Source organism: Tupaia chinensis, unplaced genomic scaffold, assembly GCF_000334495.1.
Source record: "Tupaia chinensis unplaced genomic scaffold, TupChi_1.0 Scaffold000175_1, whole genome shotgun sequence".
In the NCBI taxonomy this organism is placed as follows: domain Eukaryota; kingdom Metazoa; phylum Chordata; class Mammalia; order Scandentia; family Tupaiidae; genus Tupaia; species Tupaia belangeri.
Window position 1 is genome coordinate 1,663,774 of NW_006159650.1, and position 23,742 is coordinate 1,687,515.

The 23,742-nt window shown below is 42.7% G+C and overlaps 1 pseudogene; it reads left to right on the forward strand.

The window, feature by feature from the left end:
• The first annotated feature begins 8,931 nt into the window (after positions 1-8,931).
• On the forward strand, positions 8,932-10,479 carry LOC102476991 (protein mago nashi homolog pseudogene; annotated as a pseudogene).
• The last annotated feature ends 13,263 nt before the right edge of the window (positions 10,480-23,742 follow it).

The following is a 23,742-nucleotide window of genomic DNA, read 5'->3' on the forward strand; positions in this document are numbered from 1 at the left end:
AACTCCAATGGTGAGCTTTAGGGTTTGCATGTTCTTATTCATACACACCACTGGGTGGGGTGGCAGCTAGTTTGCAAGTATGACAACATTTCCTTGGAAAGCATGTACATTTATCAGAGTTAAAAGTTCAGAAACAGGCAAGGCGTGACTGCAGCCCAGTTTCAAGTGTCTCCTCTCAGCCATGAGAGGTTTGTGTTTTTTTTTTTTAATAATTTTAAATTTATTAATCTTACATTCATTCACTGTACATCATTACAACATTCAAAAATGAGTTTCCCAATCCAGAATACACTGTATATTGGCTCAATCAAGGATATGACCGTACACGTTATCGACAAATAATTTTCCATTTCTCGTTTGTTATATATTTTGCTTTTTTCCCCCCTTGATTCCCTCCCTCTCACCCTTTGCCATTTCTCACCCTTCTCCCACACTGTCTCTGGTATCTACAATTGCTTCCTATGCCTCCCCCACCACACATTTTATTGATTCAAAAAAGATCTTAATTAACCTAAATACTTTCAATAGCAAGTGCAACTGATAAATACATATCTGAGAACACTTCTCTGATTTTAGGCATAAGACTCAGAAAATACCTGAGGAGCACCTAAAGACAGAAGTCTGGTTTTTTTTTTTCCTATTTCTAAAATCCCTTCCAGAGGGCCTGGGGTCAGTCACACCCACAGATATTAACAGGCCATTTTAGCCCACTTGATAACAGAAATATTCCTACATCATGTCTCTAGCATAGTATCCCTGTAACAGGTGAGCACGCTTACATGCCATTTTGACTTGTCGATAATAGGACTCTTCCAACATCCTGTCCTTGGGACAGTATCTTGTAACTGTATACAAGTCCCCTATCTCTATTACTAATCCTTTCCCCAAACCTACAAGCCTCCCTTCCACATGTCCTGTCTTTTGGGACCAGGCCAATGGAAAACTCTTCTCTAAATTCTCTCTCAAAATCAAATAAAAGGAACCCTGGTACTTGATCACCCTGTGAGAGAGACATTTTTGCCTCCTCTCCGGGCCTAGGGCACACAAATTCATGCTTAGAAATAAACTGCATTAATTGTTTTTGCAGAGTTGGTTATTTCTGTCAACATACCTAAACAGTTTTATAAAATTTTACAGCAGGACCAGCCCTGAGTGCAGCAGTTACACCCTATGCTTAGAAGGCCAGATCACACATGGACAACCACAGTTCAAATCCTGGTCTCAGTAGCTGGAAGGTGCATGCGTGCATGTGTCCAAAATCTTGATGGGATGGAAAAATGGAAGAGAAGGGATTGCAGTGTGTGACTATGTCCTACTGGGGGGCTCTCTCACTCTCTTTCTCTCTCTCATGAGAGAATGTGCCATTTAGCAATTAAACAAAAAATTCACAAGACTGTCCACAATCCCGTCTCCTCCATTTCCCATCCTGCTAGGATTTGGGAATGTATTCACATGAGTACAGCATAAGTTCCACTAATTCTTGACTGTATAAAAAGCAGTAATAATATATCATGGGCTAAAAATATATAGAATTAAATATGTAAATAGAACATAAACCTTTCAGACTAAAGAGAGAAATAAAATAGTAACTGAAAAAAAATCCAAAAAGAAGAAAAGCACAGAAATAGAAAACACTGAAGGAGAGATTTTATTCTAAATATATCAGTTATAATCTAAGTGGATAAAAGGTCCAATTAGAAACAAAAAGACTTTCAGACTAGATGAAAAATACAAAGCCCAACTATTAGGTCATCAGAAAAGTCATGTGTCATTTGTGAATACATGGTATTCACAAATGACACATCTAAAACAGAATACAGAAAGGCTGAAAGTCAAAGGATGGTAAAAGATCTATCATGCAAGTGCTAATCAAAAACAATGTGTATGACCATTAGTAAACTTGTTTAAAACTATTAACCTTTCCATGATAACAGATGATCCAAGAGTTGACATTAGGAGCAACATCAATCGCCAATTAAAAAACAAGGCATGGCCAGCCAGTGGTGTGAAGTTTAAGGCAAAAAGAGTTACTAGATATGAGAAGGACATTTACTTAGTGGGGAAGTACTCAAGGCATTCAAAAGAAAGAGTTTTCTATGCTTATAACATTTCTGACACCAGAGGTTTGGTTTTTTCCCACCCCAACAACGAAATCTCCTCATGGGTATCCTAGAATTCACTTCAGTTCTGACCCTATCTACCTGGAGTTAGCATGAGATTCTACAGGTTAAGAGCTCAAGCTCGCAAGGCTGCTCCCACTTCAGGCACCAATCACAAGTCTGGGGCCTCCAGTACTCTGACCAACTTGTTTACAAAACGGAACTTCGCATGACCGCCTTCCTCAGGTTCAGTCATTTGCCAGTGACAGATTGAGTTCCGTTAGAAAGCCTGTCAGATATCAGGCTGCTGTTTATCACAAGTGCTGTTCTCAAAGCTGGAGCAGGCATGGGAAGAATGGTACCTCATGTTGGGGGCTGTTGTGTTTGAGCCAAGTGGCTCCTCACCTGTGCTGAGAGCAGAGCTGGGCAGCTTGCTGGACTGGAGGAGGCCTAGGTGAGAGTTCTGCACCAGGAGCCATGGGCTGTGTTTCTCAGGCCTGGAGGAAGGTGGCAGGGATGCTGAGCAAAGGCTGCTCAGTCTTTGGATCCTATTTGAACCCTCTTTGTGAGACAAGAAGCAAAAAGCTTTAGATACACGAGTGGAGGTTTCTGTATTCCCATTTACAAACTGCTAGGGAGTCAAGAGTAGAGAGCACCTGCCCTTCTCTTTTTTTTTTTAAGAGAGGTTTTTGTTTGTTTGTTTGTTTTTGAGAGGTTTTTGCTATAGGGCACGTGCACTTGCCAGACAGAGAGAGACAGAGAGACAGAAAGCGAGAAATCACCCCCCCAGGGGGATGGCCATGCTGCACATCCTTCTCCTCCATTCTCCTCTCGGGATCCCGGACACGCACGCACACGTACCCGGTGTGAGTTTAAGCCACCGGATCTGGGACTTGAAACACAGTCAATTACATTCCTATGTAGTCAACTACATTCCCAGCGACATCCCTAGGTCGCTGGAGTCCAGCAACATAGCCATTACACTAACTGCTGGACCCTCTAGCACCTGCTTTTCTAATGAGCTCTGGTTGTCCTGTGAGATGTGAGAATTGACCTCAGTCCACGTGGGTGGCCTGAAGCTTATCCCATCAGGAACAGTTAGAGGTGGAAGTGGAGGTGGACAAAGTCAAGGAGCCCAAGGCCTCACCGTGTGTGTGTGTGTGTGTGTGTGTGTGTGTGTGTGTGTGTGTGTACTGGGACCAGATGTTATCATAGGTGTCCTGAGGGGTTTTTTTGTTTTGTTTGTTTTGTTTTTAAAGAGAGATTTTTGCTAGTGTGCACTTGCCAGCAAGTCAGAAAGCAAGAAATTACTACCCCCATGGGGGGTGGCTATGCCACAATCCCTTCTCCATTCTCAGGATTTTGGGCACTCATGCACAGATGCCTGGCGTGAGCTGCCGAGTCTGGGCCTCAAACCCTGGTCAACTCTGTAGGAGTCTAGCGAAGAAACTATTATGCCATCTGTTGCTCCTGGTGTCCTGAGGTTTTGTTCACTCATCCTGAGTATCTGGGAGGGAGGTGGAGAGACAAGTAGGCAAAGTACAGATTCTACAAAGCTTTTCCGTGTCAAATATCCATACTGCACTGTGTTTCTGGAACTCCAGTAAATGCCAGGATGGAGAGCTGAGATGTGGGAGTCTGGGCCCCCAAATCAGAAGATACGTATCATTCAGATGGATAACTAGAGAGTGGAAAAGCTTTCTAATGCCTATGTTGCTCATAATAAAACAGCAAATACTCAGATCTCTCTCTGAAACTTCAGTAAAGGGAAGTTGCTGAAATGTTTGAATGGAAAAGATGGCAAGAAACTTATCATTATTAACTTAAGCTGAACAAAATGTCACCCGTATGGGTATGGCCTATAATGTGTCATGAATGTAGAAATATCTTTAAAGGCCTTGCCACACAGGCTTGCTAGCTTGATTTTCCTGCAAAGCCTGGAGCTCCTGCCTCTGTCTGCACTCAGGGTATTCAGGAACTAGAATGTTCTTGGGGAGGACTGTCCAACTCTTCTTTTAAATTATTTTTTAAGTTGGCTAGAGAGCATGTACACTCACCAGAGAGAGATAGAGAAAGAGAGAGGCAAAGTGAGAAAGCATTTCCAATGGGGAATGGTCATATTGCAAACCATTGTCCTCTATTTCTCCCTCCTTTAGGGATTTTCGGACATTGACACACATGCATCTAGCGTGTTTCTCAAGATGCTGGGTGTGAAACTTGAACTGTGCAGTTGGCTTTGTGTGATGCAACTGTCTTAACCATCATGCCATCAACTGGCCCAAGACTGTCCAACTCTGCCTTTGATTCAGCAAAACCAGACTTGCAGCCAGTTTGCCATTGGAGGAAACGTTTTTTTTAGAGTAATTTGGGTTGGCCACATCTCAGACCCTTCTCCTCCATTCTCTTCTTAGGATCTTGGGCACACACTCACATATGCCTGGTGTGACATTTAAGCCACTGGGTCTGGGACTTGAATAGTAGTGGACTACGTGGGAGTCCAGCAACATAACCATTGTGCCATCTGCTGGTCCCAGAGGAAACATTCTTAAAATGTCCAGTGGCGTCTTCTTATAATTCGTTATTTCATTGTTAGCAGAAATATCAAGAAAGTTGAGCATTGCTACTAGAATAATCTTATTAAATTGATAATATGACAATATATTGCCTTAATTTATGCATTTCTGGTATTACTAGTAAAAGAAACTTTTTTATCCATATTTCTCTCTTTTGAAGCATTGTATTATACAAAAAGAGACTAGTGTAATGAATTTACCTAACTTAAACAACCATCAGCTTACTAATTAATTTCCTCCAAATTCCCTGTGTTATATTGAAGCAAATCCCAATATATTATTTCCTCTGCAAATATTTTAATATATATCTCTAAAATATAAGTAAGGACTTTAAAGAAACATAAGCATAATTCCATTATCACACCATAAGATGTAATTGTTTAACAGAATCATATATTAGGTCAACCTTCACATTTCTAATTGTCTCATAAATGTTTTTTGCTTTATTTTGTTTTTGATATTTAAAAAAATTTTTAGAGTGCACGTGTGAGAGAGAGAGAGAGAAAGAGCCCTCCTCCTAATGGGACATAGTCATGCTGCAATCCCTTCTCCTCTGTCTCTCCATCCTATCAGGATGCAATCGACAAATTTTTCAAGCTGTTGGGACTGGGATTCCAATAGATGGCCATGTGGAATCCAACTCCCTTAACTACTAGGTTATAAGCTGGGTTTTCCTAAATGTTTAAAAATGTTTCAGGGACCAGCAGTTAGTGTAATGGCTATGTCACTGGACTCCCATGTAGGCAACTGTGGTTTGAGTCCTGGACCCGGTGGCTTAAACTCACACCGGGCGCATGTGCGTGCGTGCCCAAGATCCCGAGAGGAGAATGGAGGAGAAGGGATTGCGGTGTGGCCAGCCCCCCTGGGGGGTGATTTCTCGCTTTCTGTCTCTCTGTCTCTCTCTGTCTGTCTGGCAAGTGCATGCACCCTATAGCAAAAAACTCTCCAAAAAAAAAAAAGTTTCACATATTGGTATTTTTAAATATCTCTCTTAAGTCTCTTTAATCCCACTGATTCTCTTCTCTCTTCTCTTCGTTATAAACAAATTATTTATTTTATTATTATACATCAGTTTGACCAGAGAGAGAGAGAGAGAGAGAGAGAAAGCAAGCAGACCACCTGGTCTGGGATTTGAACCATGGTCAGTCAAGTGAAAGTCCAGTGCCTTAACCACCATACCACCTGCCAGCCCCATCTCTTTTCTTTTTTTTTAGAAAGTGACTTGCTCATCCTGTAGAGTCTTCTACAGTTTGGATTTGGTTGATTGCATACTTGTGGTGGCATTTAACATGCTTCTTTGTGTAGAAGATTGATAATCGGGTCAAAAGGATTGATTATGTAAATGTGATATTTGGGAGTCAATTCCAGTTCATAGGTAGCATTGTCCCATCCTCTTTTCCTCCAACATTTTTATTATAAAAAATTTCAGGGACCAGCAGTTAGCGTAATGACTATGTGGCTGGACTCCCACGTAGTCGACCACGGTTTGAGTCCTGGACCCGGTGGCTTAAAACTCACGCCAGGCGCGTGTGCGTGCGTGCCCAAGATCCCAAGAGGAGAATGGAGGAGAAGGGATTGCGGTGTGGCCATCCTCCCTGGGGCATGATCTCTTGCTTTCTGTCTCTTTGTCTCTCCAGGAAGCGCACATGCCCCATAGGGGGAAAAAAAATTGAAGAGGAAGAAGAAGGAGAAGACAACAAGGACAGAAAGAAAGAAAGAAAGAAAGAAAGAAAGAAGAAAGAAAGAAGAAAGAAAGAAAGAAAGAAAGAAAGAAAGAAAGAAAGAAAGAAAGAAAGAAAGAAAGAAAAACTTCTCCAAAAAATTTCAAACATGCAAAGAAGTCAAAAGAACTGTATGGTAAACACTAATGTGCCAATTATCTTGATTATATAATTAACACTTTGCTATGCTTTCTTTGTCACATGTGTATCTACCTCTCATCTCTTTCTCCACCTATCATCTATTCTTATTAATTTTCATATTTCAAGTAAGTTTCAGATATCAGTAGATTCTACCTGTAAATATTTAATCATGCATATAATTAACTAGAACTCAGACTAATCTTTCTTATTCTAAAACTTTATATAATGGAAAATAAATAGCATGTTAATAGATTTAAATACACCATTTCACTAGATGTCACTGAAATAAAAACTCCATTTCTGGGACCGGCAGGTGGCATGGGGGTTAAGGGCTCCCACATGGACAACCATGGTTTGGACCTGGTAGCTTGATTTCTCACTTTCTCTCTCTCTCTCTCCCCCTCTCTTTCTCTGTCCCTCTGTGGTCAAATTTAAAAACAAACAAGCAAACAAAAACTCCATTTGCAAGGTAGAGACTGTCAGACTAAATAGAAAAGCAAGACTCAAAGTATATTATTTACAAGAGACATGCTTTTGATACAAAGACAGAGTTAAAGAGTAAATAAGCCAAAAGGGTATACCATGCAAACATGGCAGGAAAATTAAACTGGCTATATGTATTTTTTTTTGTTTTTTTTGTTTTTTTTTGAGAGGTTTTTCACTATAGGGCGTGTGCGCTCACCAGACAGACAGAGAGAGACAGAGAGACAGAAAGCGAGAAATCACCCCCCAGGGGGGATGGCCACGCCGCAATCCCTTCTCCTCCATTCTCCTCTCGGGATCTTGGTCACGCATGCACACGCGCCCGGCGTGGGTTTTAAGCCACCGGGTCCGGGACGCAAACCGCGGTCGACTACGTGGGAGTCCAGCGACATAGCCATTACGCTAACTGCTGGTTCCCGCTATATGTATTTTTAAAGAATTATTTATTTCCTTTTATTTGTTATTATTATTATTATTTAATTTGACCAGAGAGAGTCAGAGAAAGAGAAAAAAGGAAAACAAGAAAAATAAACACAGGACTTGAATTGTGCTCAACCACGTGGGAGTCCAACACCTCAACCACCACGTCACCTACCGGCCCTTGTACTGGCTATATTAATGTCAGATATGTGATATTAATATAAGATGTATTAACAGAAACAATGAGGGGAATCTTACAGTGATGAAGGGCAGTAAAATAAGACACAATAACTCTGAATGTGTATCTACCTAGTAATAACTTTACAATACATTAACCAAAGCCCAACAGGAATATAGAGAAACGCTTCCAAATCCGCAATTATGGTTGGAGATTTTTAGAAATAATCTTTCCAGGACCAGCAGTTGGCATAATGGCTATGTCACTGGACTCCCATGTAGTTGACTGCGGTTTGAGTCCTGGACCCAGTGGCTTAAACTCATGTCGGGTGCGTGTGTGTGCGTGCCCAAGATCCCGAGAGGAGAATGAAGGAGAAAGGATTGCGGAGTGGCCATCCCCCCCGGGGGGTGATTTCTCGCTTTCTATCTCTCTGTCTTTCTGTCTCTTTGTCTTTCTGATGAATGCAAGCACCCTATAGTAAAAACCTCTCCAAACAAACAAAAAGAAATCTTTTTTCCATAATTGATAAAACCAGTGCTCAAGATAATTGGCAAAGATAATGGATTTAAATAATACTATTGACATATTTATCATTTGCAAACCACTGTACCTAAAGGAATACCAAATCTTTTAAAAAGAATTTTCAGATTTGTGTAATGGAGCTAAAACAGTGCACTGAGGGAAACATATAGCTTTAAAGTACATATGTCAAATAAGAAAAAAAGTTTAACATCAGTGATCTATAAGGCTAAAATTGAAGAGCAAGTTAAGGAAGGCAGTGAGTAGAAAGTAATGAAATGAAAACTAAACAATAAAGAAAACCAGTAGGACAAAAAGCTGTGTGAAAAGGGTTAATAAAATTCACAAATGTCTCAACAGACTGAAGAAAATCACAAGTTATTGATATCAGGAATAAAGAGAGGCATTGCTGTAGAACTGAAACAACATGAAAATGATAAGGAAATATGAACAGCTTTCTGCTAATAAATTCAGCAACTTAGTAGAAATGATCTTAAAAGTCGTCCATTTATGGGACCAGCAGTTGGTGTAATGGCTATGTCGCTGGACTCCCATGTAGTTGACTGTGGTTCAAGTCCTGGACCCGGTGGCTTTAACTCATGCTGGGTGTGTGCGCGTGCGTGCCAAAGATCCCGAGAGGAGAAGGGAGGAGAAAGGAGTGTGGCGTGGCCACCCTCCCACCCCCCTGGGGTTGATTTCTTGCTTTCTGTCTCTCTGTCTCTCTCTGTTTGTTTGTTTTTTTTTTTTTTTGGGGAGCCCATGAGCCCTATAGAAAAAACCCCCCAAAAAAAAAAAAAAAAAAGGCAATTTGTAAAATGGTCACAAGAAGAAACAGAAAATCTGAATTGATCTGTATCTGCTGAGAAATTGAATTTGTGATTACAAACCTTCTCCCCAAAAAGCAAACCAGTTATTCACTGGTTAAACTCTACCAAATATTTAATAAACAAACAATACCTACATTATGCAAATTAACTTGGAAAATGGACAAGAAGGAGGTACCTTCCAATTAATTCTAGAGGCCAACAGAATCTTATTATTACAGATGGCTTATGCTTTAAATGTCATAGCATTTTGAAATCCTTTAAAATGTAAGAACAATTTACATATGTACGTAAGACCTATAGATGGAAAATGAAAATATTTTTACAAGAAAAATTAAGGGGTACCTAAATGAGAAATACAAAATGTTTATGGATTGAAAGATTCAAAATGTTAAGATAGCTTTTCTCCCTGAATTGATGTATAAAGTCATCACAATCCCAGTAAAAATCTCAGGAATCTGCAGAATTTGACAAGGTGATTCTAAATTTTTTTTTTATAGAAATGCCATTTTTATAGAAATGTTATAAAATATTCAAAACAATTTTGCAAAGAACAAAGTTGGAGAAATTATACTACTTGATTCCAAGGTTTGCTATATAGCCATCGAGACCATGCATGTTGGCAGAGAGAGAGACAAAGAGGTCACTGGCATGGAATAGGGACTCCAGAAATAGTTCCGCACTTATGTGGTCAATTGGTTTTCAAGACAGGTCCCAAGGTATTTAAACAGGGAAAGTAATAGTCTTCATTAAAGGGTGCAGAAACTGCATATCCATAGGAAATGACGAACCTTCATGCTTACTTCACACTAGGTACAAAAGCTAACTTGAAATGGAGGCGGCACGTCTGCTGGGCTTTCGGGGGGCTTCCCAGGGGCAACCGTGGCTACGGCTAGCGATTTCTACCTGCGCTACTACAGGGCACAAGGGCAAGTCTGGACACGAGTGTCTGGAGTTCGAGTTTCGGCCGGACGGAAAGCTTAGGTATGCCAACAACGGCAATTACAAAAAGGACGCCATGATCAGAAACGAGGCTTATGTACACAGGAGTGTAGTGGAAGAACTGAAGAGAACTATTGACGGCAGTGAGATTACAAAAGAAGATGACGCTTTGTGGCCTCCCCCTGACAGGGTTGGCCGACAGGAGCTTGAAGTTGTAATTAGAGATGAGCACGTTTCTTTTACCACATCGAAAATTGGTTCTCTTATTGATGTAAATCAGTCAAAGGATCCTGAAGGCCTTCGAGTATTTTACTATTTGGTACAAGACCTGAAATGTTTAGTTTTCAGTCTCCTTGGCTAACACTTCAAGATTAAACCAATTTAAAGTGTATGTTTTTGAAACTGTTCGTATATTTAATTAAGGATTGGGTAAGGGAGGGTTTATTTGTCATTTACAATATTGGAATTTGTATGAATGTGAAGCAAACAGAAATCATTTTTGTATGTAAACTGAAAATAAGAAAATACATAAACAGGCTTACTAATTATTCTCACTTAAATCTAAGTGGGGTGGGAAGTCCGCAGAAACATGAAATTTTGTAAATAAAAATCCCCTTTTGTTGGAATTTTGCCTCAATAAAATACATCATAGTCTGAAAAAAAAAAAAGCTAACTTGAAATGAATCCTTGACCTAAATATAAGTGCTAAAACTATCAAACATATAGAGAAAAACAAAGAAGAAAATACTTCCAGGAAAAAACCCTTTACAACCCCATAACAGGCATACTAACAACCAAGTTAAAAAGGGGGCGAGACAGTGGAATGGACACTTCACAAGGGAAACAACAGTAATGGCCAATAAGTTTATAAGAAAATGTTCAGTATTATTATTCACTAGAAAACCAAAACCCAAACCGTATAGTACTGTGGCCTTACTGTCTTACAATACTATATGATATGTTTTGTTTGTTTCGTCCTAGCTCAGTCCAGAAATGAGATTGATGCAATGACAGTTTCCAAGTGCCAGCTCTCACTAAAGGAGCCAGATGGGGCAGGAGAAATAATAGATGAGTCTGGAGCACCTCGCAGAACCAGAAAATGCTCCATGTCCAACGTGGCAAGGATATAAGAGCTACCCTGGATGAGCCCCTACTGACCAAATTGAGTAATCTGAGTAGTAAAAAAATAACCTAATGGCTTAGGGAGCTAGAATCCGCATGGCCAACCATAGTTCAAAACTTGGCCTCAGTGGTTTGAAAAACAAGCCAGGCACATGTGTGTCCATGTCTGAGAACCCAATGAGATAGAGAAATGGAGAAAGGATTGTGTTTTTTGTTTTTGTTTTTGTTTTTTCTGAGAGGTTTTTCACTATAGGGTGCGTGCAGTCGCCAGACAGACAGAGACAGAGAGACAGAAAGCGAGAAATCACCCCCCAGCGGGGATGGCCATGCCGCAATCCCTTCTCCTCCATTCTCCTCTCGGGATCTTGGGCACGCACGCACACGCGCCCGGCGTGAGTTTTAAGCCACTGGGTCTGGGACGCGAACAGTGGTCGACTACGTGGGAGTCCAGCGACATAGCCATAACGCTAACTGCTGGTTCACAGAGAAAGGATTGCGTTTTGATCACACCCCATTGGGAGTGCTTTTTCTGTCTTCCTCTCCCTCTGCCTCCATATCTGTCTCTGATGAGTTCACACCCCCTGTTGCTGGTAACATCAACCAAACGACCAACAACAACAACAAAAAAAAACAAGAAAATGGATTGTTAACTTCAAAACAGTCTACAGGACACTTAATAAGAAGGTTAGTGGTAACTATAGAAGTGGGGAGATCTGAAGTTTGTAACCATTTGTGTAACTAACTTAGCCAAGGATTGCCAATCATACTGAAGGCACTGGGACAAAGGTTGCTACCCCTTAGATAACTCAGTAATTACAGAGAGAAAAGATTTGTCCTTCTTTTTTCTTTTTGGAATTTTTTTTCCTTATAGGGCATGTGCACTTGCCAGAAAGACAGAAAGCAAGAAATCAGCCCCAGGGGGATGGCCACAATCCCCTCTCCTGCATTTTCCTCTCGGGATCTTGGGCACACACGCACACGCGTCCAGCGTGAGTTTAAGCCACCGGGTCTGGGACTACGAACCATGGTTGACTACATGGGAGTCCAGTGACATAGCTATTACGCTAACTGCTGGTCCCAGATTTGTCCTTCTAATGGAAATGTTCAGTATCTCTTGCCCCAGGGATTCAGAGTTAGCATTACCAACAGTGAGAGGGCCTGTGCCATGCAGAGGGCACACAGAACACGTGGGCAGGCTCCTTTCCATTAGCTCAATCCTGTATCAGGAGACAACCCCAAAAGGCTGCTCTTGTCAAAAATCTAAAAAGGACAAAAATTCAGTGTCAGCAGATGGCATGGTGGTTAAGGCATTGGACTCCCACATGCTAAGCTGTGGTTTTTTTGTTTTTTCGAGAAGTTTTTGCTATAGGGCGTGTGTGCTTGCCAGACAGACAGAGAGAGACAGAGAGACAGAAAGCGAGAAATCACCCCCCAGGGGGGATGGCCATGCCGCAATCCCTTCTCCTTCATTCTCTCGGGATCTTGGGCACGCACGCACACGCGCCCGGCGTGAGTTTAAGCCACCGGGTCCGGGACTTGAACCACAGTCGACTATGTGAGAGTCCAGTGACATAGCCATTATGCTAACTGCTGCCCCTAAGCTGTGGTTTGAGTCCCAGACCCAGTGGCTTGGGCGTGTGTGCATGTGTGCCCAAAATCCCAAGAGGAAAATGGAGGGAAAGGAATTGCGGTGTGGCAATCTCCCCACGGGGGGAGTGTGGTTTTTCATTTCTCCTCTCTCTGTCTTTCTCTGGCAAGTACACATGCCCTCTGACAAAAACCTAAAAGGAAAAGAGAAGGCAATCATTGAAAGTATCTTGTGCCTTTCACACTCACAAGTACTAGTACTTGCTATAATTTTATATGGCTTTATTTGCATATTAGCAGTATAGATACTAACATACCTGAAGAAAATGACTAAAATCAAAGACTGACAGGACCAAATATTGGTAGAGATGCTGGTCGCCACAATTTTCACAAGTCGTTATGGGAGTGTGTAAAGGTACAATTGCTTTGGGAAAATGGCAGTTTCTTATTGAGTTAATAAACCTTCACTTACCCTATAACCAAGAAATCCCCCTTCTAGATAGTTACCTGTGACACGTGATAAACTGGAGGGAGTCTTTTCAAATGACTTAGGTTTATTATAGTGACCTAACACAGCAAACGTCAGTTTGATCTGTAGAGGCTCAGTACCTCACCACACACACCGCACGTTATTCCTTGTGGAAAGGGAGGAGTCCAAGGTGCCTGCACTTTCAGGTGAGGGTCGCCCTTGTGTTAAGGATGCTCTCTCTCCAGGATGGCTAGGGAGCATCGCTGTGGATCCATTCTGTCCAAGAACTCGTGTCAGTGAGAGATCTAGAGCTTCTGGCCACAGACTCCACCTACCTGTGTCGGGAGGAGAGACAGCGGCTCCAGCCTGGCAGCATGCATTGCTGAGCTTGGCGGGTCAGCAGTTCTACACTCAGTCAGCCCTAGCATGTTGGTCTCAGAAGTGACTCCCTGAGGCCCCGCCCACCTGGCTGGGGTTGATGTCCGTGCTTATTCCACATCCCTAATGGGCTCATCCTGAGAAGACATGATAGGCCAACCTGGAGGGAGGCAGCCGCTGTGGGTTGGTACCCCTTAGGTTGCTGTGGTCAGGATTACAATTTAGTCTCAATTCCTACTCATACACTGTGTACCTGGATGGAGGCCACTGTGTTATTATTTTACAGTCAAACAGCACAGGTACGGCAGTCGTTGAAGACACACGCTGCCAGGCGTGCCTGAAGGAGGATCCCTGGGCTGCTGCTGAAGGTTGGGCAGGAATAGGACCGAAAAAGCAAAAGCAGCTTCCTCTGGCTGGGCGCGTGCTCAGGTGAGGAAGGGACCCAGGAATCCAGGACACTGCTCTGCAGTGGAGGCTTGCAGTTCTCCTCGCCCTCCTCGTGGTGGGTCCTGCCTGTTGTGGATTTTATAGAGAAAGGACAACAAGATAGGTTTGGTCTACAGCAAATTCCAGGCCCACCATTTCTTCAGACACTGTGATGCCAGAGGCGCCCCATCAGGGCACTGTGAATTACAAAGGTGGGAGATTGCAGACTGGAGGAAGTGAGCCTTTTCCCAAGGAGCTAGAGCAGAGAGGAAGGCCCCAGGGAGGAGGCACTGCGTTCCAGGACGCACTATTCCAATTACCTGACATCTCCTGTCACCTGTTAGTCCACACATTCTCTTATTAACCTGCAGTGCAATCCAGGAGGTGAGTAGGATCATTCCCGTGTTATAAGCTAAGGAGCCCAGAGTGGCCAAGAGACTTGCCCTAGATCACACAGCCACAGAGTGCGAGGGCTGAGGCTCCTGATAGGGTCTGGAACCTCGCGACGTGTGCTCCAAGGCTGCCCCTGCCACTCCCCTCCAGCAACCGGGGAGGCCGACCCAACAAGGCCATTGATCTTGCGGGAGCTTCCAGAACTACTCCAGCATAAAAATCTTCCAGAGGGATTCTCCACAGGGCAATGAGGCAAGAAATTTACTGCTTAGCCTGATTAATGGGCCAGGCAGTTAAGAGTTCTTTGCCAAGCTATGAGCATAATTTAACATAAGCAAGGCAGGAGAAAAGGCCCCATAACTCACATCCATAAAGGGCTCTTAGAACAAGAGACACGTTGGATCATTGAAAACATCTCCACGACTCATGCCAAAAACGATCTGCACGTTTCTGGGTGTTTCAGTCAAAGAACACGGAGTCTGGATGAATAAACATGGTAGAAGAAAGTCAAGAAGAGATCTGTGGGCCATAAATTTCTGGCTGGATTTGCTGTTGTGGACAGCCTCGGTGTGTATTTAACCACACTCTCTCTTCACCCCCTCCCCACCTGTAAATGCCATCACATCATTTTTCATCATGTGGAATTGAAGTGTTGCCGGGAAAGCAGCTTATGGGATCAGAGGGATGGTGTGGTATAAGCCAGAGTGGGAAGTAGAGACGTAGTTCGGGATCGGCCCTTTTAGCATGGGCTGTGTGGTTTAGAATGTCACTCACTTCATCTCTTTGGGCCTCGGTTTCTTTCTCTGTAAGAAAAAGAGTTTGGACAAAGTGTCCTCGTTTGAAAGTTCTGTGAGTTTCTTATAACTGACACCACCAGTATTATCGTTACTTGGCATCTGGTTTAACACTCTGTTAAACCCCCAGAGCATTTTATATATGTGTTTTAAAACGACTAGTAGCACTTTTTATCTCAAGTTCTCACAATATATGGATTTTTTTCTCTCTCTAGCTGGACAGAGTGCTTTGGGCAGTGTGTCTTTCCATCTTTGCATCCCCAGAGTCCCAGTGCTCTGAGTGGCCCACAGTTGTCACCGTGAAAGCTTTTTAGTGTGAATGAATGAGGGGAGGTGGCTTCTACACACTATTGCCCTTGGGTAGGCTGTCTTGACTTAGAATTTTTCTTACAAAATGTACATTCTTTCTGTTTGGTGTAATTGATGTGTTTTAAAATGCAGGGTCAGACATGGAGATACTATTGCTTTAGAAGACTCTTAATAACGCGTTCCTCCAGTGAACTGGACTTAAATCAAAGCAGCATGCTTTCCAAGCTGGAAGGTGTTGCTCCACAAATTTTATCTCCGCTGTTCTCTCTGCCCCACATTAATCATGAGGATTATCCTTCAGGAATAATCCCTGCTCCCACCCCCGCTGTGGACAGAAGTTACCCACTGATGCTGGGCTGGCCATATTGGCTGCATTGGCCAATGGAATATTAGCAAAATGTTACGTGAGCAGAGGCCTTCGATGTGCTTGAGTGGTTTCCCTTACTTCTCATGTGCCTGCTATTTACTGTGGAAAGAACAGGGGGAGGATGCCGGCACCCAATCCATAGCCTGTATCAGCCAGTGCAGGAGACCTACGCCACCATAATAAAACTCAGCTGCAACATGCTGAGTGTGGAGGTTGGTTGTCACACAGCATGCTCACACTAGTAGTTGGCCAATACTTCTGATTCTCACCTCATCCTTGTATGTGCTTAACTTTCCCCATTTATTTTAGTTTAGTTTTTGCAGTAGTATGTGGGTGCCCACTGGAGTGAGACAAAGGGGGAGAGAGGGAGAGAAAGAAGGATCACTCCCTGGGAGGGGATGGCCATGCCACAATCCCTTCTCCTCTATTCTTTTGGGATTTTAGACATGCACGGGCTCGATATGGTTTTCAAACTGCTGGGTCTGGGACTTGCAGAGTTGGCCATGTGGGATCCAGCCACCTTAACCTCCACACCACCTGCTGGCCTCCCAACAATTCTTTTTTTTTTTTGGAGAGATTTTCACTGTAGGGCGCATGCGCTCGCCAGACAGACAGAGAGAGACATAGAGACCGAAAGTGAGAAATCATCCCCCATGGGGGATGGTCACGCCGCAATCCCTTCTCCTCCATTCTCCTCTCAGGATCTTGGGCACGCACGCACACGCGTCCGGCGTGAATTTTAAGCCACCGGGTTCGGGATACGAACTGCGGTCGACTACATGGGAGTCCAGCGACATAGCCATTACGCTAACTGCTGGTTCCCCCAACAATTCTTTATCAGGATGTCATTGTGCCTTTGGAATAGAGGTAGGAGCACTGCTTGTACGTCCATTTCTTTGTGGCAACACGTCTGCCAGCTAAGTGAGTTCTGTGGACACTGGCCTGCAGTGCAAGAACGAGTTGGTATCTGATTTGCTGAAATTGTGTCTGCACTGACTGTTGTTTTTTATACATTCACATAATTTGGAACATAACCTCTGGAAACTTTATATGATTTACCAACTTTTCTTTAAAAATAGGGGCCAGCAAGTGGCATAGTTGTTAAGGGCACTGGACTCCCACATGGCTAACTGCAGTTCAAGTCCCAGACTTGGCAACTTGCTTTCTCACTTTCTCCCTCTCTCTCCTTTTCTCTCTGTCCCTCTCTGGTCAAATTAAAATAAATAAACAAATAAATTTAAATTTAAAAAATCTTAAAAAAAAGAGATACATTTACTTTACACCTCATTTTATAGAGTCAAAAGTTCTAGGTTACTCTTCCTTATTAAAACAGTGGCTGAAATAAACACTTTCATAGGATTAAAAATGTAAAATTAGGAGCTCTGTGGCAGTGTAGTCATGAAACGTGATGCTCTGTGATGCTGAGCCACATGGGAAAGTTACAGGTTTGCTTCCAGAGACTCCCTGAGTAGGTGCATGTGTGCGCATCATCTGGGGTGGGTTGAGGCTGGGAGTAGACCATAGTGTCGACCCTATTGAGGATGCTGTCATTCTGTGTCTTTCTGTTTCCCTCTCTTGCTCTTGGATGAAAGAAACTAAAAAATTCAAAAAATTATAATAAACTTAATAGAAATACTTTCTTCTTATTTATTTTTTCTAGTTCTTTTTAAAATTTTTATTATTATTTTTAAAAATTTATTTATTTTACATACTTTCACTGAACATCACCACAGCGTACAAAATGTGATTTTCTAGCCAGAATACTTTGTAAAGTGGCTTAATCATACATATTATCATCAACAAATAATTTTCCATTTCTTGTTTCTTGTGTATGTGTGTATATATATATATATATTTTTTTTTTTCCCCCTATTTGTCACCCTCTGCCATTTCCCATCCTTCCTCCCACACTGTCTCTGGTATCTGCAATTGCTTTCCATTCTTTCCCACATTGTATTGATTCACAAAATATCTTAATTAATATAAATACTTTCAATAGTAAGTTCAGCTGATATATACATATCTGTGAACAAAAATTGGCTTTAGGCATGAAACTGTGGGTTAATGAATATACTATAAAATAGCACATAGTTGAGGCTATATAGCTTACTGTGGTCACTAAATAGGTATTTTTTAAATGCATTTTTTTTTAATTTCAAGAAAGGCTGTTTTAGCTTTAATAAATCAAAATAAAAAAATGTTAAGAGAAATTTGCTTAGTACTTAAAGCCAGGAAACAGATTAGGATTCTGTTCGAATAGTAGGTACATGGACCTGTCCACAACTCAAGTGAACACAAAACTCCTTAACACTGGAAAACAAAGCATAGAAGATCAGTAATGTTTTAGTCAAAAGTCATACAATTCTATTTCACTGGTTCAAACTTATGTACTTTATCTTCTGTTGTCTGATCTTTACGTTTAAATTCTGAAAGATAACGTTTAACTCTGGACTTGCCCCTACCATTAAGCTGGCCATTTTCTTTGTTGTTTTAGATCTCTTGTTTCTGTGTGTTTGACTTTCATTTTCCTGAGATAGCACTCTTTTCAGAACTTCTTGGAGAGCTGGTCTGGTGTTGGCAAATTCTTTCAGGTTTTGTTTATCTGAGAATGTTCTTGCCTTCTCTTCCTATATGAAGGATAATCTTGCCAGATATAGTTTCTTGGTTGAAATTGTCTTTCACTGAACACTTTGAATATATTTTCCCATTTTTCCCCTTGCTTGCATTGTTTCTGATGAGAGGTCCACTGTTAGTCTGATGGGATATCCTTTGTAGGTAACTTGACATTTCTCTCTTGCCAGTCTAAGTATCTTGTCTTTGTGGTTTTGGTCATTCTGGCTCTAATGTGTCTTGGAGAAGATCTTCTTGGGTTGATCCTATTTGGGGTCCTTAGCATTTCTTGGGTCTGGATCTTTGAATGCCTCTCTAGGTTTGGGAAGTTTTCTTGCATGATTTCATGGAATAGATTGTCAATGCCCTTATTAGTCTCTTCACCTTCTGGGATATCAATTATATGGACAGTTGGATGTTTAATGGTATCTAGTATTTCTCTTTTTGGTATATTTTCTCAGTCTTCATGGTGGATTTTACTAGTCAAGTGATTCTGTCTTCTATATCTGAGATTCGATTTTCTGTATAATCTATTCTACTTTTAATACTTTCAAGGGAGGTTTTGACTTCCTGTATTATAGCCTTCATCTCCAATAGTTCCATTTAATCCTTTTTCATGGTGTGTATTTCCTCTTTCAGCCCTTGCAATAACTTCCTCACCTCCTGGAACTCATTGGCTTTTTTCTTCTGTTGTTCATTGTCTCTCTTCTCTTCCATCTCTGTTAGCTTTGTCACTATGAATACTCTAAATTCTTTATCTGACACTTCTATGTGTTCCATTTTACTGTCTATGGCTGAAGAGGAGCTATTCTTTTCCCTTGGGGGGAGAAGTATTTTCTTTGTTTTGCATATTTCTTGTGCCCCTGTGGTGATTTCTAGTCATCTGATAGGTTATTTGTTTCTTACTAATTTCTAGAAGATCAATCTGAGTGATCAGAGATGTACAGGAGGATATGGTCTACAAACTCTTTGGCATTACATTTTTCTCCCTTTGTGTCATAGTTTCAGTGGGAGTTGAGGAATATGAGAACCCAAATAGTATTCGGATTTTGGCAACTTTTCACTTAGACCTGTCTAGACACTCAGTGCATGGAGGCTGAACAGCAAAGTGATGAGGTAAAAGACAAAGGATAAGAAAACAGAGAAAAAGAAAAAAAGGAAAAAGCAAACAAACAAGTTATTTGTTAACTTTAAAAAATAAAAAATGAAAACCATGCGGTGCACTTGTGCGCCAGGCAAAATCACTAGATCTCAGCTCTCATGGCAGACTCAGTCTTCTTCTGGCCTGCCCCTTCTGGTTGCCAGGGTAAATTCTCAGTAGAACATCATTGCTCTTATCTCTGAAATCACTAGATCTCAGCTCTCATCTCAGTCTTCTTCTCCAGATTATTTATTTATTTATTTATTTATTTATTTATTTATTTTTCTTTTTTTGGAGAGGTTTTTGCTATAGGGCACGTGCACTTGCCAGACAGACAGAGACAGAGAGACAGAAAGCAAGAAATCACCCCCCTGAGGGGATGGCCATGCCGCAATCCCTTCTCTTCCATTCTCTTCTCGGGATCTTGGGCACACACACACACGTGCCTGGTGTGAGTTTAAGCCACCGGGTCCAGGACTCGAACCGCGGTCAACTACGTGGGAGTCCAGCGACATAGCCATTACGCTAACTGCTGGTCCCTCCCAGATTATTTATTTTTAATGTCAGAGGCATGTGTATGTGCATGAGAGAGGAGAGACAGATGAAGCACTTCCCGTCCCCACATGGAGTGTGATTATGTTGTGATCCTTTTCCGTCTAGTTCTTCATCCCATAAGGATTCTGAGCACATGCATGATGCTTGTTTTTCAAACTGCTTGGCTGGCACTTGAGCCCTGGTTTTCCATGTGAGGTCTGGCTTTGTCTGTGTAGTACATAATCCCTGTGCTGTGGGACTAATTCCATTACTTATTTTTTTTAATGAGGTGAAATTCACATAAAATAAGATGAACTATTTTAAAGAAGGTTCAAGTCTTCATCTACTCTAGTTAGTGGTCAGCTCATCTCTCTTTTAAAATGCCACAATAAACCACCAGGTACCAGGCAAGAATTAGAGGAGAAAAGATCCAAGCATGGCAGGAGAATAAGGAGAGGACACTGGGAAAGAAAGACTCCCAGTGATGTCAGAGTCTGCCCTCTGGAGACCTGCAGGTGGCCTTGTGGTTGAGGCCCTTGACTCCCACATGGCTGACTGTGGTTTGAGTTCCAGACTTGGCAGGTTGCTTTCTCATTTTTCTCCTCTCTCTCTCCCCGTCTCTGTCTCCCTCTGGTGAGCATATGTGTCCTATCGCAAATTTAAAAATAATAGTAATAAATAAAATTAAATAAATAATTCTAAAAAAGATCCCCAAAATAAAAAACAGAAGCTGCCCTCAGCTCCTGACCCTGGCTGTGGGCCAGGTGTCTGAGGAGGACTCTGTGTTCTGTGTATTTGAGAGTGGGCACTAATGCTCCCCTGTGCCCTTTAGTTAAAGGAATTGGGTGGAATTGGGTGGTTTCTAATTGCATGTAATCTTGGAACCAGTGGAAGAAAATTAGGATTAGTCCTCTGTGTTGATAAAAACAGAAATACCTGAGCTTGCTTAATTTATAAAGAATAAAGGTTTATTTAGATCACATTTCAGGGTTAGGGCTGTATCTAGTGAAGGTCTTCTTGTTTGTGGAGTCCCGAGGCAGTGCAGGTCATCATATGCAAGAGCTGGAGCAGAGTGGGGGTGTGTCCATGTCTGTGAAGGTGAGTGTCTGTGTCTCTGTTTCTGTATCAACACACGTGTCTCCAATCACAGGGAACTCAGCTTGATTCTAATCTCCTCCCAGAGGCCCCACCTTCCAGCACCATAGTTCGGTTACATTTCCACCTCTTAATCCCAGCACAATCACATTTTAACACATGAATTTTGGTAGAACACGTTCAAACATAGCAGTAACTAACAATGACTTTGTTTTTTTTCTCCTCCATTTTTGCTCTTTTCACCATTTTTGAGTGGGAGGTTAAAATGTTGAAAGTCCTTGATTTTTGCCAAAAGTCTAAAAGGTCTTATCTCTGTGCTCAGGCATGAGGCATTTTCCTAACTTGTGACAGAATATTTGACAAGGGCCCTCCTATGATGAGCCACCCTTCTCTTCCCTAGCATTGCCCCCATGACCCCTATGCTGCTGCCTGCCCTGCTGTAGGCCTGACCCCTGCTTAAGTACAGAAGCCTGTGTCTATGGCAGTGGTCTGGGAACTCCTGGGGTATCCCTGAAACTCTTTCAGGGGTTCTTCCAGGTCAACAATGATTTTTGTAATAATGTCAGAGTGCCGTTCATGTTTCTTCACTCTTTAGCATGTGATGTGGAGTTTCCCAGTGGTAGAAGCAGACCTGGGGATCCAGTTGCCTTCTCTGCAGCCACACACTTGCCGGGTGTGCAAACATGGAAAAGAATGCACGCTTGCAATTTTATTTATTCCAGAAAGTATAGTTACTTTTTATAAAAATGTTATTTATATGAATATGTAATGAGTTTTGTATTTTAGAAGTGTCTCAGTTTGAATGCAGTAAAGATTGATAGTTGTCTCCCACAGAGGATGAAAAAAGCTCTTTGGCCTCTTTAATGGAGTCCTAAGACCAAAAGGCTGAGGAGGGTGGCTCTGGGTCCATATTTCTGTGCTTTCCCACTACACATATGCACTCTTCTTGTGGAATCAGGAAGAAGACTGCAGGACGGGCCCCTGGACTACATTTCGCCTCTGTTGGGGGTGAAGGTCTGAGGGGGTGTGTACCGTGGGTGTGGCCCACAGTAGGTATGCACCTGTCAGCACTGAGCTTCCCAGCACTGGGCCTGGCAGTCTACCCATCTCAGCCCCTCCCAGCACTGAGGCCCACCGAAGTGGCATTTGTGCTGGTAGATGGAACGTTCGAGACACAGTGCAGTGGTCATGTGTGTTAGGGCAGAACTCTGACTCTCAGCCTGTAGTGAGGAGCCCCAGCGGTGACGACTTGGTCTGTGACTGCCAGTTGCCCTGAATTTTGCCCCTGCTTCCAACTCAGGACCAGGGAAAGCCAAATATCCTCCTAAGCCAATCACAGAGGATGCCAGGGCGCTGTTGGCCACCTCTAGCTTCCCCAGGTAACCTATCAGGCACACCTGACGCCTCCCCTTTGGATCTGCATAAAGCTTCCTACTCTCTGCTTACCTTTGAGTTTCTGGTGGCCTGGCCTGGGAGAAGCACAGACAGGCCTCAGCAGTGACCTCTCCAGGCACTCACAAATCTGTGCTGCTGAGCCTGTCCCTTTGGGTAAAGCGCCTGGGGCTCTCCATAGGTATTTATTTGGCCTGCGTGTGTCTTGAGGAATATGCACTTTCTCCTCACATGCAGGCTGAGGCTCACTAGAAACAAGTTATTTTGAGATCAGCACAGGCTGTACAGATAACAGTAATAGTATTTTATTGCGCGAGTCGTGTGAGAAATGTTGGGTTGGGGGAGAAGAATAGAGATGAGTTTAAAAATAGAAGGCTGTAATTAGCCAAGCACAGATTTGTTCTAGAAGGCATCAATTACTCCGTCATCACACACCCCAGATCTTCCAGGGCAGTGTCTGTTCCATGGAGTCAAATTCTTTTCAGTAAAGGTGGTCTGTTTCACGTCTACCAGTGATTTAATGTTAGAGGTATGTGACGTCCCTAAACTACTCCACAAACCCAAACCAGCGCTTCGTCATGTTATGACTTCTTTTGTGTTATGAAAATATAGACACAACGCCGTGGTCTTTTCCTACAGGTTTAAAACTGTTTATGTAAATAAGGACTCAGGAAGGCATGTGGCAAAAGTGGGGCCACTGGCAGTGGGGAATCAGCTTTCAAGTTCCGTCAGAGTGCTTTACATTTTGACTAGACCTAAATCTAAGGAGCCAGTGGGATAGGACAGTGGCTCTGCAGGGTGCCCTCGTGGGGAGCTGCTGTGTGCGGGTTATGGAGTGAAGGGTGTGCACTGAAGAGGATTTGTCCTAATGCACCAGAGAGCAGAGGCGAGAGGTTTGGAACCAAGAGGTCGAGTGCCTTGGGGTGGGCACTAGAAATGGGTGGAGTCGCCTTGTGCTGATAGGAGATTTGAATGGGTTAGGAAATCTTATTTTCTGTGTCCTGCCTTGGTTCTGAGAGGAGGCCATATTGTGTTTGGCCAGTAGGTAGAGAGGGTGGAGACCAGCAGGGGTCTGGGACTCAGGGACACTGGGTGTGGTGGGGGAACACACATTAACCTCTGGTGGGCAGTTAACACCTTAGCGTTAAGAATCTATAGCATGGGGAAACCAGCAGTTAGTGTAATGGCTATGTTGCTGGACTCCCACGTAGTCAAACGCGGTTCG